The sequence below is a fragment of the Lithobates pipiens genome, unplaced genomic scaffold (genome assembly GCF_037356315.1).
Source record: "Lithobates pipiens isolate NorthernLeopardFrog02 unplaced genomic scaffold, aLitPip1_a1.2 Scaffold_6, whole genome shotgun sequence".
Classification (NCBI taxonomy): domain Eukaryota; kingdom Metazoa; phylum Chordata; class Amphibia; order Anura; family Ranidae; genus Lithobates; species Lithobates pipiens.
The window spans coordinates 4,121,086-4,135,959 of record NW_027507881.1 but is presented as its reverse complement, the minus strand read 5'-3'; the positions used below and the strand labels follow the sequence as shown (position 1 = coordinate 4,135,959).

The 14,874-nt window shown below is 45.1% G+C and overlaps 1 pseudogene; it reads left to right on the top strand.

The window, feature by feature from the left end:
* Positions 1–7,113: 7,113 nt before the first annotated feature.
* LOC143958249 (vomeronasal type-2 receptor 26-like) lies at positions 7,114–14,201 on the top strand (annotated as a pseudogene).
* Positions 14,202–14,874: the final 673 nt, after the last annotated feature.

Genomic DNA, 14,874 nt, shown 5'->3' with positions numbered 1-14,874 from the left:
ACATACTGTATAAGTCATGCAACATGCTCAGCCGTGGTGTTGCCGCACATGCGCATGACGTTGTAGTGTCTGGCTGTTGCCATAGCGGTGTCGGCAGATGCTGGGGCTCCTCAATTGAAGGCTGAGGGAGCCACGCCTTCTGGCTTGGACCTGGGAGAAAACAGGGGAAGGGGTGGGGACAAGTGATGTGGCAGCTGATAGCAATTTTTCCATCTATCCCACAATATAAATACTTCAGCCTCCAGTTGATCTGCATGTGATCCCTGGATGGTTGTTAGAAGAATTGGCACATTGTAACTCAACAATACAATCTTTGCACTTGCTGGAACTTTGTCCAAGTGAAACGGGTCTACCTGGTAAGTTAAAAACAGAGTTTAAAACAGGAGGTTATAACAGGGGTCATAGTACCTATGTAGTGTGAGTACCTGAGTGTTGTCTGAGTAGTGTGTGTGGATCGTTAGTACTCATGTATTGTGTACTGTGTACTTGGGTATTGCGAGTGCACACAGAGAGGTCAATCTGTAACAAAGACCTGAAGCGTCAAACAGTATGTTGTCTACCGGGCGTCATCATGGATCTGGTGGACAGATTACTGGGAGAGGCTGGGGAAGACCCAGCTGTCATGGTGCACATTGGCACCAATGACAAAGTCAGAGGCAGATGGAATGTCCTAAAGAACAATTTTAGGAAAAATAACCTCCAAGGTAGTATTCTCAGGAATACTGCCGGCACATCGAGCCACACCAGAAAGGCAGAGGGAGATTAGGGAAGTAAACAGGGGCGTAACTAGAAATCACAGGGCCCCATAGCAAAATGTTGTATGGCCCCCCCCCCCACCCAGGGGCGGATCCAGATTCTAGTCTTGGGAGGGGCACTGATAGAAAATACTTTTATGGCGGGCAATTTATTGGGGCAATGGCTGATGTTGGGGCTTCAATTATCACGGCACCGTTTGTGTTATGGTGTCAGGATGATTGAAACACATTATTTCTATTATTACATTGTTATAGAAAATTAAATAGTTCAACTCACCATAATGCAGAATCAGTGGGAGCCTCGAGTGTGTCACCTGCCACCAGATGCAGATTGTCACTTGTCACAAGTTGCGGATTGTCCACCTGCCACACATTGCAGATTGTCCACTTGTCACGTCACCTGCCACCCATTGCGGATTGTCCACTTGTCACGTCACCTGTCACCCATTGTGGATTGTCCACTTGCCACGTGACCTGCCACACATTGCAAATCGTCCACTTGCCACGTCACCTGCCACACATTGCGGATTGTCCACTTGCCACGTGACCTGCCACCCATTGTGGATTGTCCACTTGCCACATCACCTGCCACTCATTTCAGATTGTCCACTTGCCACAAGTTGCAGATTGTCACTTGCCACACATTACAAATTGTCCACTTGCCATGTCACCTGCCACTCATTGTGGATTGTCCACTTGCCACATCACCTGCCATACATTGTGGATTGTCCATTTGCCACGTCACCTGCCACCCATTGCAGATTTTCCATTTGCCACATCGCCTGCCACCCATTGCGGATTGTCCATTTGCCACGTCACCTGCCACCCATTGCGGTTTGTCCATTTGCCACGTTACCTGCCACCCACTGTGGATTGTCCATTTGCCACGTCACCTGCCACCCATTGCGGTTTGTCCACTTGCCACGTTACCTGCCACCCACTGTGGATTGTCCATTTGCCACGTCACCTGCCACCCATTGCGGTTTGTCCACTTGCCACGTGACCTGCCACACATTGCGGATTGTTCACTTGCCACGTCACGTGCCACACATTGCGGATTGTTCACTTGCCACGTCACCTGCCACTTATTGCGGATTGTCCATTTACCACGTTACCTGCCACAAGTTTCAGATTGTCCACTTGCCACGTCACCTGCCACACATTGCGGATTGTCCACTTGCCACGTCACCTGCCACACATTGTGGATTGTCCATTTGCCACATCACCTGCCACCCATTGCGGATTGTCCATTTGCCACGTCACCTGACACCCATTGCGGTTTGTCCATTTGCCATGTTACCCGACACCCACTGCGGATTGTCCATTTGCCACGTCACCTGCCACCCATTGCGGTTTGTCCACTTGCCACGTGACCTGCCACACATTGTGGATTGTTCACTTGCCACGTCACCTGCCACACATTGCGGATTGTCCATTTGCCACGTCACCTGCCACAAGTTTCAGATTGTCCCCTTGCCACGTCACCTGCTACACATTGCAGATTGTCCACTTGCCACGTCACCTGCCACACATTGCGGATTGTCCACTTGCCACGTCACCTGCCACACATTGCGGATTTTCCACTTGCCATGTCACCTGCCACCCATTGCGGATTGTCCATTTGCCATGTCACCTGTCACACATTACGGATTGTCACTTTCCTGCTAAGGTCACTCTGTTTGCCAGTCTGAGTCAGGCAGCAGAGAGATGATGTAATCTCTCTGCTGCCTGCACAGTGAGTGAGAGTGGAGCTGGCAGTTTGCAGGGTGAGCGCCGGGCGGTGAGAGATGTCATCTCTCTGCCCCACCACCCGCTGATTGGCCACCCACTAAGCCTCCCCGCAGCTTCCCCAACAACCCCCCGCCGCCGCTGAGTCACCTGGCTGTGTCCGCTCGTACAGTCAGTGTGACTGTACAAGCGCCGAGCGGACAGGGAGCTCGGCGGCTCACCTGCCGCCCGCTCACCGGGCCCTCCTCAGTTCCGCCACTGGAAGTAAACAAGTGGCTCAAGAGCTGGTGTAGTAAGGAGGGGTTTGGGTTCCTGGAGGACTGGGCTGACTTCTTAGTCAATAACCGGTACTATAGAAGGGACGGACTGCACCTAAATGAAGAGGGTGCAGATCAGCTGGCAATGAAGATGGCCAAAAACTTACAGGGGTTTTTAACCGCCTCGATACAGTGCACTTACACCCCCTTCCTGACCAGACCAATTTTCAGCTTTCAGCTCTCTCACAGTTTGAATGACAATTACTCAATCATGCAACACAGTACCCATATGAAACTTGCGTCCTTTTTTCCACACAAATAGAGCTTTCTTTTAGTGGTATTTAATCACTAGTGGGTTTTTGATTTTGTGTGCTATAAATAAAATAAAACGTACATTTTGTGAAAACAATGCCTTTTTCTTTGTTTCTGTCATACATTTTTTATATTTTTTTTTAATAATTCGTAATTTTTCTTCATAAATTTTGGCCAAAATTTATACCGCTACATATCTTTGGTAAAAATAACCCACATTAGTGTATATTATTTGGTGTTTGTGAAAGTTATAGAGTCTACAAACTATGGTGCCAATCACTGAAAATTGATCACATCTGATCAGGCCTTCAGTACATCAGGTGTATCTCATTTCTTGAGACACTAACAAGTCAGGAAAGTACAAATACCCCCCAAATGACCCCTTTTAGAAAGTAGACATTCCAAGGTATTAAATAAGTAGCATGGTGAGTTTTTTTAAGTTGTAATTTTTTCCCACAATTCTTTGCAACATGAAGATTTTTTTTATTATTATTTTTTTTTTACAAAATTGTCATATTATCAGGTTATTTCTCACACACAGCATATGCATACAACAAATTACACCCCAAAATACATTCTGCTACTCTTCCCGAGTACGGCGATACCACATGCATGAGACATTTACACAGCCTGGCCACATATAGAGCACCAACATTGATGTAGTACCTTCAGACGTTCTACGAGCAAAAATGACGCATCTCATTTCTCAGCCACCTATTACACTTTTGAAGGCCCTGGAGTACCAGGACAATGGAATTTCCCATAAAATGACCCCATTTTGGAAAGCAAACACCCCAACGTATAATCTATGAGGCATAATTAGTCTTTTGAATGGTTCATTTTTTTCCAGAAGTTTTTTTTACACAAAGTTGTCAATTTATTTATTTATTTATTTTTAATAAAGGAGTTTTATTGAGACAGAATCAGAAAAATGTAACAACAGAACTCCCACGCAGGGGAATCAAGAACGTAAGGTTACAAAACAAAAGCACAGCGGATCTGACATAAACTCTACTACCTGCATAATTAGTCAGGGGGGGGGGGCGGATCAAGACAATCCACCTAACCCGTATCGTCTGTGTGCCCAAGGAGACCAATGTACAAGGCACAATTTTGAACCAAAGCTACGAATGCTCCGGGACCCCAACACCCCATCTGGGAGCAAGCTGCGTCGGGGGTCCAGAGCAATCCTATGAAATGGGAAAGTATAATATTAAGGTCCCTCTCCGAGCAGGACCCTCGCTTGCAGAATCAGTGATCTAAGGTGGTGTCAGATAGGGGAGAAAGAAGTAAGGAGGAGGGGTTCGGGGAAAGGAAGAGGAGGGGGAGAGAAGAGGGGAGAGAGGACAGCCAAGAGAAGAGGGGGGGAGGGGGGGAGACCTAGGGGAGATCCCGGCACTTCCGGGGGAAGGCTCCCTCGGGGAGGGGGCCAAGGGAGGGAGGATGGTGGTCAAGAATTAGAGAGAAATCCCAATATGACTGGCCCATGGTTCCCATATTCGTTTAAATCTGTCCACTTTGTCTAGAATTAAGCTGGAGGTTTTTTCTTGGAACATGATCCAAGTAATCTTTTGTTTAGTAGAATGAATGGATACCCTAGGTGATTTCCAGGCATGGGCAATGGACAACTTAGCCCCTGTCAGAATGAAGTGGATCAAAATTCGGGTATATTTCTTCACATGGGGGATATTCAGATTGAGAAGAGCAATCTTAGGGTCCTGGGGGATCCCCAACCCCGTGACTTTGCGGATAAGGCTAAAAACTTTATTCCAGTATCCTCTGATTCTGGGGCATTCCCAGAATGTGTGAATAAGGGATCCTAAATGGCCACATCCCCTAAAACAAAGGAGAGAGGACTGGGAAAAAATTGAAGCTATACGCATCGGGACCAAATACCATCTGGAAATCACCTTGAGGATGGCCTCCATTAAAGAAATATTGATAATTCCCTTGAAGCCTCTAGCGAAGCAACCATGCCAGGTTTCCAGATCCCATTCAAAATCAAGATCCCGCTCCCATTTCAGCATGTATCCTGCCTTTTCCCATGGTTCTGCTAGGGCTGCGTAGATCAGGGAGATTCCTCCTCTCATGACCACGGCTGATGCGCACCATTGTTCGTAGGGAGTGATGGTCAGGGGGCCTAACGTGCGAGAGGAAAGCGAGCTCAGGAAGTGATAGATTTGGAGGAATCGGAACCTCTCGGAAAGGGGCATTTCAAGTTTCGACTTACACTGTTCTAGCGTGAGGGGACCATTGGAGTTGAAGAAGTTCCCTATTCTGATGAGACCTTTGTTGAGCCACCATTGGAACGCTTTGATATCTAACCCAGGAGGAAACTGGGGATTGTTGAAAATGTGGGCTCGGGGACACCAATGAGAAGTCAAGGAGTTCAATGAGTAGACCGAGTCACAGAGGGCCACTGAGTGTGACAAGGTGGGGGACATAATCGGGGGTCTGGACTTGGGGGGTCGCCAAATAATGAAGTCTACGGTGAAATTGGGAATAGCTTGTCTTTCCATTTCCACCCAATCCGGTTTCTTACCTTTAGGGTAGATACAGGAGATTTGGCTCAGCTGAGCTGCTTGGTAGTACCACCAAAGATTAGGTAGCCCAAGTCCCCCTTTCTGTCTAGTTCTGAAGAGAACCGTTTTGGGAAGTCTATGGGAAGTGCTGCCCCACACAAAGCGGATTATCAAGGAGTGTAGACTGTTGATGTGGGATTTGGGAACCGGAATAGGGAGGGAACGAAAAAGATAAAGGATTCGGGGCAGTAATGTCATTTTAATAGCGTTAATTCTACCTAACCAGGAGAACTTGTAGAGGGACCATTGGTCCAAGTCCGCCTTTAATTTATTAAACATAGGGGGAAAATTATGCTTGTATAGTAGGCCTATGTTTGAGGTAAGGTGAACTCCCAAATACGGGATGGACATAGAGTTCCATGAAAAGGGGAACTGGGTTCGGAGTCTGTCAATCAAACTGGGGTTGGCAGAGATGTTTAGAGCCACTGACTTGGACATATTGACTTGCAGGCCAGAGACTTGCCCGAACTTGTGAAGCACCTGTAGGATATTAGGAGTGGAGATCAGAGGCGAGGTAATGAGAAGGAGGACATCGTCCGCAAATAATGCGCATTTATGTGTGGAGGGGCCGCACTTAACGCTGTGAATATCCGGGTGTGTTCTAACAAAGTTGTCAATTTATAAGATATTTCTAACACATAGCATGTATAAAGCAAAAATTACACCCCAAAATACATTCTGCTACTCCTCCTGAGTATTGCGATACCACATGTGTATTACTTTTACACAGTGTGGTCACATAGAGAGGCCGAACATTGAAGTAGTACCTTCAGGCATTCTAGGAGTATAAATGACACATCTCATTTCATTCCTACCCATCACAATTTTGAAGGTCTTGGAGCACCAGGACAGTGCAATTACCCACAAAATGACCCCATTTTGGAAAGCAAACACCCCAACGTATATATTCTATGAGGCATGGGCTGCAAATAGGTACTCGGGTATTCTGATGGGCTGCAGATAGGTACTCTGGTACTCTGATGGGCTGGTGACAGGTACTTGGGTACTCTGATGGGCTGGTGACATAGTAGGTGAGGTTGAAAAAAGACACAAGTCCATCAAGTCCAACCTTTGTGTGTGGTTATATGTCAGTATTACATTGTATATCCCTGCATGTTGTGATCATTCAGCCTAGTAGGCAACAAACTATAGTAGGAGTAGACTGTCCGGCTCCTACCCAGTTCTAGAGGCCAATGTGATCCGCTCTCTCAACTAACATGTTGAGTTCAGAATCAAACAAACCAAGAATAGTCTTTACATATATCCTGGGAGATGGTGTGGATAAATATTACTGTCCCATTTTAAGTAATCCAAGATATATTTTCTCAGTCACCCTGTGCCCAGAAGTGACTCCCGTCACACCCTCCTTATTGCACCCTTACATTTCTTGTTGCATTCCGACAGATTTCTTCCGACATTCCAACAGATTTTGTTTTCGGAATGTATGACCGGGGGTACAGGCTTTCACTATTGACGATAATGATAAACAGGACAAAGAGAAGGTGAATCTCCATAATGGGGGCTGAGGCAACAATTAAAACCTAACAGGTGTTAAAATCCCTCTCCACTCCATCCATATTTTTTCCTATGGTGTTTGGATTGTCCCTTTGAATTTTATTGGATAAAAATAGATTCTGGTCAATTTAGCAGTGGTGAGGTTTTTAAATTTCCATTTTTGTTACATTACACTACGCTAGGGAAACCATGCAGATCCTCTTGGGTGTAGAAGAAGCCTAGGAACCCGATTATTTATAGTACATCAACAATGATAGCAATCAGTAAGCAATCAGTAAGATCTGATCCCTAAAAATATTTTCCTTTCAGATTCCTAAAGCTCGGTGCAATGAGCCGTGTCTTCCAGGAACCAGGAAGGTTCCAACTGAAGGAATCCATGTCTGCTGCTATCACTGTGTGCCGTGTTCTGATGGGGAAATCTCCAATAAAACAGGTAATTAATACACAGTCACATTGTTAGTCAGGTTGAAAAAAGACACATGGCTATCACGTTTTACCAAAACACAAAATTAATCTTATAAACTAATAACACCATACATAGTTACATAGTAGGTGAGGTTGAAAAAATACACAAGTCCATAAAGTCCAACCTATGTGTGATTATATGTCAGTATTACATTGTATATCCCTGTATGTTGCGCTCTTTCAGGTGCTTATCTAATAGTTTTTTTAAACTATTGATACCCTTCGCTGAGACCACTGGCTGTGGAAGGGAATTCCACATTCTTGCCACTCTTAGCCCCTGCACACACGGTCGGAGATTTCGACAACCAAATCCGTCAAATTTTGTCCGTCGGATTTTGCCCGTCGGATCTTGTCCGAAACTGTTGCATACACACGGTCGGACTAAGTTGTCGAAAAATCCGATCATTCAGAACATGATGACGTAATTTCGTTATGATGGGACTACGTTCAGGCTAGTAGCCAATAGCTTTGATGTAGGAATTTGATCTGAGCATGCGTGGCACTTGGTCCGATCAAAATTCTCTACACATGATCGGAGTATGTCCGATCGAACCAGTTGGTCGGAAAATATTTCCAACAAGTTGGAAAATTGGGTCCGACGGATATTCTGATGGAAACAGTCCGATGCATACCACACACAGTTGGATTATCCGACAACACGGTCCGATAAGACACATTCCGACGGATTCGCCGACCGTGTGTACAAGGGCTTACAGTAAAGAACCCTCTACACAGTTTAAGGTTAAACCTCTTTTCTTCTAATTTTAATAAGTGGCCACGTATCTTATTGAACTCCCTTCTGCAAAAAAAGTTTTATCCCTATTGTGGTGTCACCAGTACGGTATTTATATATTGTGGGGTCACCAGTACGGTATTTGTAAATTGAAATCATATCCCCTCTCAAGCGTCTCTTCTCCAGAGAGAATAAGTTCAGTGCTCGCAACCTTTCCTCATAACTAATATCCTCCAGACCCTTTATTAGCTGTGTTGCCCTTCTCTGTACTCGCTCCATTTCCAGTACATCCTCCCTGTACTGGATATAATGGTGATCTCCTTGGCAGTGAGTGAGTTAGAGGGTGGAGGCAGTGGAGGACAGAGTTTTGAAGGTAGAGAAGAGTTGACATGGACTGGATGAGAAGGTGTTAATAAGTGTGATAAAGTAAGTCTGTTTGGCAGTGTGGAGGCAGGAATAGTATTTTAGGGGGGGGCAGATTTATATTATGTGAAGTCTTCCTGGAACTTAGTCTTATGCCACAGAAGTCACCAAGGATGTCTGATACTGGTCTAGGGGGCTTGTAGATGACAGCAATTCTTAGAGAAATGGGAGAGAATAGACAAATGTAATGTGCCTCAAAAGAGGAGAGTGACAGAGAGAGAGTTGGGTGAAGTACCTGATAGATGCTGCATGGGGCTAGAAGGATTCCCACTCTACCTCCTTTCCATCCACTTGGTTTGGGGTAGTGAGTCCAGAGAAGGCCACCATGGGAGAGCGAAGCAGGAGAAGTAGTATCTGATTCATGAAGCCAGGTTTCAGTAACAGCAAGAAGGTTAAAGGAATTTGTGATAAAGAGGTTATGGAGGGCAATGAGTTTGTTACAGACAGAGCGTGCATTAAAAAGGCCACAGGAGAAGGGGGGCTGGTTTTGGAAAGAAGAGGAATAGAGACTAAGTTCTGTGGTTTGTGGCTGCTGCCAGAGGGTGTAGGGGGAAGGGAGCATTGGGCAAAGACAAATGATGGCGGCCCAGGTTTTAGGGATATGTCACCAGAGGTTAGGAGAAGCAGGAGAGTTAGGGAGGTAATGTGGGAATGTGACTTATATGAAGGGGCATGACTCAGAGAACTGGAGGTTTTATCAGTATATGGATGTAGAATGAGCAAGAGTTGGAGCAGTAGTAGGGAGAGGACAGAAGGCAAGGTGATATGCATAAGCAGGGGGGTGGAGAAGAGGGGTGAAGGTAAGAGTTTGAGGAGAGAGGGCACAAGTGTCAGAAGGAGTGGTAGACAGTGCATGTTACAGAGTAGAAGGAAAGCTTAATAGAGAGACAGGGTCACCTGCATTCTGTTAGGTGCTTTCCAGTACAGTTTGCTATGTATGTTTCCTTTGTGCAATCACTGAAGTGCAAAGATTTAAGTGCATATCACTTGTAGAAATAATCACTTGGAGAAAGAAGCCTTAAGGATAGAAGCCCCTGCAATGTGCTCCCCCAGCAATGTGCCGACCCCTTAAGGGTGCTCAAATTTATACTGTTATAAGGGTGGGTGGAAGTTCGTTAATCAATCATGAGTGAATATAATGCCGCATACACACGAGCAAATTTTCCTTCGGAAAAATCTTGGATGGTCTTGGACAATCTGAATTTCCAATCAAAACTTTTTCCGACCGAAAAATTGAGAACCTGCTCTCCCTCTTTTTCTGGTGGGAATTTGGCCAGCAAATTCTAAACTTTAAGTCCGATGGAGCACACAAACGGTCACATTTTCCGACCAAAAGCTCTCATCGGTCTTTTGCTGGCCGAATTTCCGATCGTGTGTACGCGGCATTAGAATGCCTAACAATCAAAGTGGACCTTTCACTTCTAAAGTCAGAATAGCAAGAGGGCATAGGCCAAGATAAGATCAACACATAAAACGTAGGTAAGATAGTCCAGAAAAAAACAGCACTGGCTAATGCCCTTGTTTAATATGCTCTTAAGGAAAACCCATCTCTCCTCCATGTTCTTTGTTCCTAATATTTTATCGCAATTTATGCTTTCAAGCAAGGTTTGTAGTTTAGGAAAGTTGGCTCGTTTGAAATTCAGAGTCTTTGTATTCCCTTTATGTTTCTTATATGTGTGATTTATACTGAAGCCAATTGACCTGTGACCGCTTTTGTTTGAATTGCCCCATATTTCCACATCCGTGATCAGGTCTGTATTATTGGTAATCAGTAGATCTAGCAATGCTTTGTTTCTAGTTGGTGCGTCTACCATCTGACCCATGAAATTGTCCTGCAAGACATTTAGGAACTAGCGTGCCTTAGGCAAATACGTCATGCCCTCTGCCCAGTCTATGTCTGGATAATTAAAATCTCCCATTATGATAACACTTCTCATCCTTGCTGCTAATCCAAATTGTGATAGGCAGATCGCCTCCACTTTCTCCCTCAGGTTAAGGGGCCTATAGCATACTCCCAGTTATATTTTCCCCTTAGCTTCATCCCTTTGGAGCTCTACCCATAAGGATTCCACCTCCTCCCTAGCTCCCTTATTGATGTCATCTCTCTCATTCACTTTTACATTATTCCTGATATATAGGCATACCCCTCCCCTTTTTTACCCTCTCTATCCCTGTGATAAAGGGAATACCCTTAAATGGTTGCCAGCCAATCATGGGAGCTGTTGAACCAGGTCTCTGAAATTCCCACAAAATCGAAATCCTCCTTGTACAACAGTATCTCTAGTTTGCCCAACTTGTCCGCCAGGCTCCTGGCATTGGTAAACATGCCACAGAGTTTAGACCGGTCGCATACTGTCCTCCTAACGCGTGTTCCAAGATTGCAGATAGGACTTGATACTATACTTACCTCGGGTTTATGTGCTTTAGTCATCCTACCACTAGTGCCCCCAATACTACCCTCTGGAATATGTTCCACTCTGATTAAATCTACCACTGGACCCCCCCCCCCCCGTTAAGTAAGTTTAAAAACCCCTCTAACTTTAAGCCCATCTTCACTCCCAGCACATCTACACCCCCTCATTTAGGTGCAGTCCGTCCCTTCTATAGAAGTCGGCCCAGTTCTCCAGGAAGCCAAACCCTTCCTTACTACATCAGCTCTTCAGCCACTTGTTTATTTCCCTAATGTCCCTCTGCCTTTCTGGCATGGCTCGATGTACCGGTAGTATCCCTGAGAATACTACCTTGGAGGTCCTTTTCCTCAATTTAGCTCCTAAGTCCCTAAAATTGGTTCTTTAGGACACTCCATCTGCCTCTGAATTTTTCATTGGTGCCAATGTGCACCATGACAGCCGGGTCTTCCCCAGCCCCTCCCAGTAATCTGTCCACCAGATCCATGATGTCCCGAACCCAAGCGCCCGGTACACAAGATACAGTTTGGCACTTCAGGTATTTGTCCCAGATTGCCCCCTCTGTCCTTCTATGAATTGAGTCCCCTACCACCATAATATGTCTATCCTTTCCCTTGGTCCCCCCCCACTCTCCTGGCAGTTGGGGGGGAGTCCTCAGCTCCAGCAGAGCAAATGTCGCAGTCCCGATAAAAATCACAGATCATCGCCATTACTAGTAAAAAAAATGTTTGCGCAAACCAATAAATATACACTTATTGAATTTTTTTTACCAAAAATATGTAGAATACATATTGGCCTAAACTGATGAAGAAATTTGTTTTTCTTTTATTTATTTTTTGGATATTTATTCTAGCAAAAAGTACAAAATATTGTTTTTTTTTTTTTTATTATTATTCAAAATTGTCCCTTTTTTTGTTTATAGCGCAAAAAATAAAAACCACAGAGGTGATCAAATACCACCAAAAGAAAGCTCGATTTGTGGGGAAAAGGGGACATCAATTTTGTTTGGGTACAATGTCGCATGACTGCACAATTGTTAGTTAAAGCGACGCAGTGCTGTATCGCCAATCAAATGGCCATGGTCATTAAGTGGTTAAACAGAAAACACTTTGTTATATAAAACACCATTCAAAAGATCCTGTTCCTCCTCCAAAGCATTTCACCATGGAGGCGCTTAGTCATAGAGGTCATAGAGCATTATTTAAAAGAGAAGTAAAGGTTTCTGTATCTTTTTTTTTTTAATCATCCTTACCTAGGTGGTCCGATGCTGTATCTGTCCCCTGGCGCCTCTACACTGAAAACCAAGCAATCAACCACCTCCATTCATACGGTTCTCACAGATCCATGAGCAGAAAGTGGCTGACTGTCAGTCGGCGGCTCTCTGCTCTGCCTCCTCCTCGCTGAGCTGTGGAGGGTCGGAGTGTCCGGCTCGCTGAGAGGCTGAGCCAGGTATCGGCCCATGGATTTGGTGGATCTCGACTCTGTGGTTGTAATGATGCAGAGCCTGGACCGGCTTCTGTGACTACAGCAGAGCGGACTTTAGCACACTCTCTGCTGAAAACGGGTCGCAGGAGTGCAAGACAAACTGTACTCCTGTGATCCAAAGGAGAAGTACAGCCAAACGAGTTTTCCCCGTACTTCTCTTTTAAAAAAAACACACTTCTTCTGTAAGATATAATTATTAAGGAACAGATGCTGTATCTGATATGTGTTAAGTTGTTGATGATTTTATTCAGTTTAATAATGGAAAGTTTGTACTTTTTTCTCCCACAGACAGTGACCTCTGCCATAAATGTCCTGTTGACACGTGGCCGGATGAGAGAAAAATCATCTGTATTCCCAAAACATATGACGATCTCTCCTATGAGATGAACATCATGGCTCTAGCTTTTTATTTTATCTCTATATTATGTTCTGTGGAAACTCTCTCTATACTGACATTGTTTATTATATTCCGGGACACTCCAGTTGTGAAAGCCAATAACCGGACTGTGAGCTTCATCCTCCTGACCTCCATCTTGCTGAGCTTCCTCTGTGTCTTCTTCTTCCTCGGACGTCCTGTGGATATAACCTGCATGCTGAGACAAATTTTGTTTGGGATCTTCTTCTCCATCGCTGTGTCTTCTGTTCTGGCCAAGACTATCACAGTCTGCATTGCCTTCAAAGCTTCCAAACCCGGCAGCTACTGGAGGAAATGGGTGGGAGAGAAGATTTCTAATTCTGTTGTCATAATCTGCTCCTCTGTCCAAGTTCTGATCTGTGTTATTTGGCTGTCAGTGTCTCCTCCCTACCAAGAGTATGACATGGACTCCTATCCTGGGAAGATCATCATTCAGTGTAATGAAGGGTCAGTTATCGGGTTCTACTCTATGTTGGGTTATATGGGGTTTCTGGCAGCTGTGAGTTTTGTTCTGGCTTTCATGGTGAGGACATTACCGGACAGTTTTAATGAGGCCAAGTACATCACCTTCAGCATGCTGGTGTTCTGCAGTGTCTGGATTGCCATGATCCCGGCCTATCTGAGCACCAGAGGGAAATACATGGTGGCTGTGGAGGTATTCGCCATACTGACCTCCAGTTCTGGATTGTTAGGATGTATATTTTTTTCCTAAATGTTATATAATTATCATACAACCTCAGAGAAATACAAGAAAACATATTTTTAATAAGGTCAAATCATAATTATTGTTTAGAATCCATCCATGTCAGTTTTTTGGATGTCAATAGATACCACTTAGTTACTTAACAAGCATCCCATTTCTTCCTGTCTATTTAAGTACAATGATCCTTTAAAGCGATCTACACAATAGAATATACCGTAATTAAAGACATGAGAATGTTTTTTTTATATTATCATTCAAGGTAAGATCATCTTATTTTTTATTTTTTTTAACATACCTACAATAAAATATACAGTATGTGGTTTGTACCGCATAAAAAAAATATATATATACTGTATTTATCTGCATATAACACGCACTTTTTCCCCCTTAAAATCAGGGGAAAATCGCGGGTGCATGTTATACGCCGATCCCCCGCAATTTCCGCGTGATTTTTGAGCTCTGGGTGGCTTTCAGCCGCCTTCGGCCCTTCTCACGGCTTTCGGCCCATCTTTGGCCGTACTCGGCGGCTTTCGGCTGCCTTCGGCAATTCTCGGCGGCTGAAAACTGCTGAGAAGGGCCGAGAGCAGCCGAAAGCCACCGAGTATGGCCGAGGTGGCCGAAAGGCACCGAGTACGGCCGAGGCGGCCAAAAGGTGCTGAGTACGGCCGAAGCCGAGGCGGCCGAAAGCCACCGAGGCGGCCGAAGCCGAGATGGCCGAAAGCCGCTGAGAACTTCCGGGCGCCGCGGAGATACACAGGACATCTCGGTGGCGCCATTTTTAAAAACAAAAACTGACTCACTGAGGGAACAACGATGCACAAGGCTGCAATGACAGACAAACTGCATGACAAGGCTGCATGACGGACAGGCTGCAATAACAAGGCTGCAATGATGGACAGGCTGCAATGATAGACAGGCTGCAATGACAAGGCTGCAATGATGGACAGGCTGCAATGATGGACAGGCTGCAATGACAAGGCTGCAATGATGGACAGACTGCAATGACAAGGCTGCAATGATGGACAGGCTGCAATGACAAGGCTGAAATGATGGACAGGCTGCAGGACAAGGCTGCAATGATAGACAGGCTGCA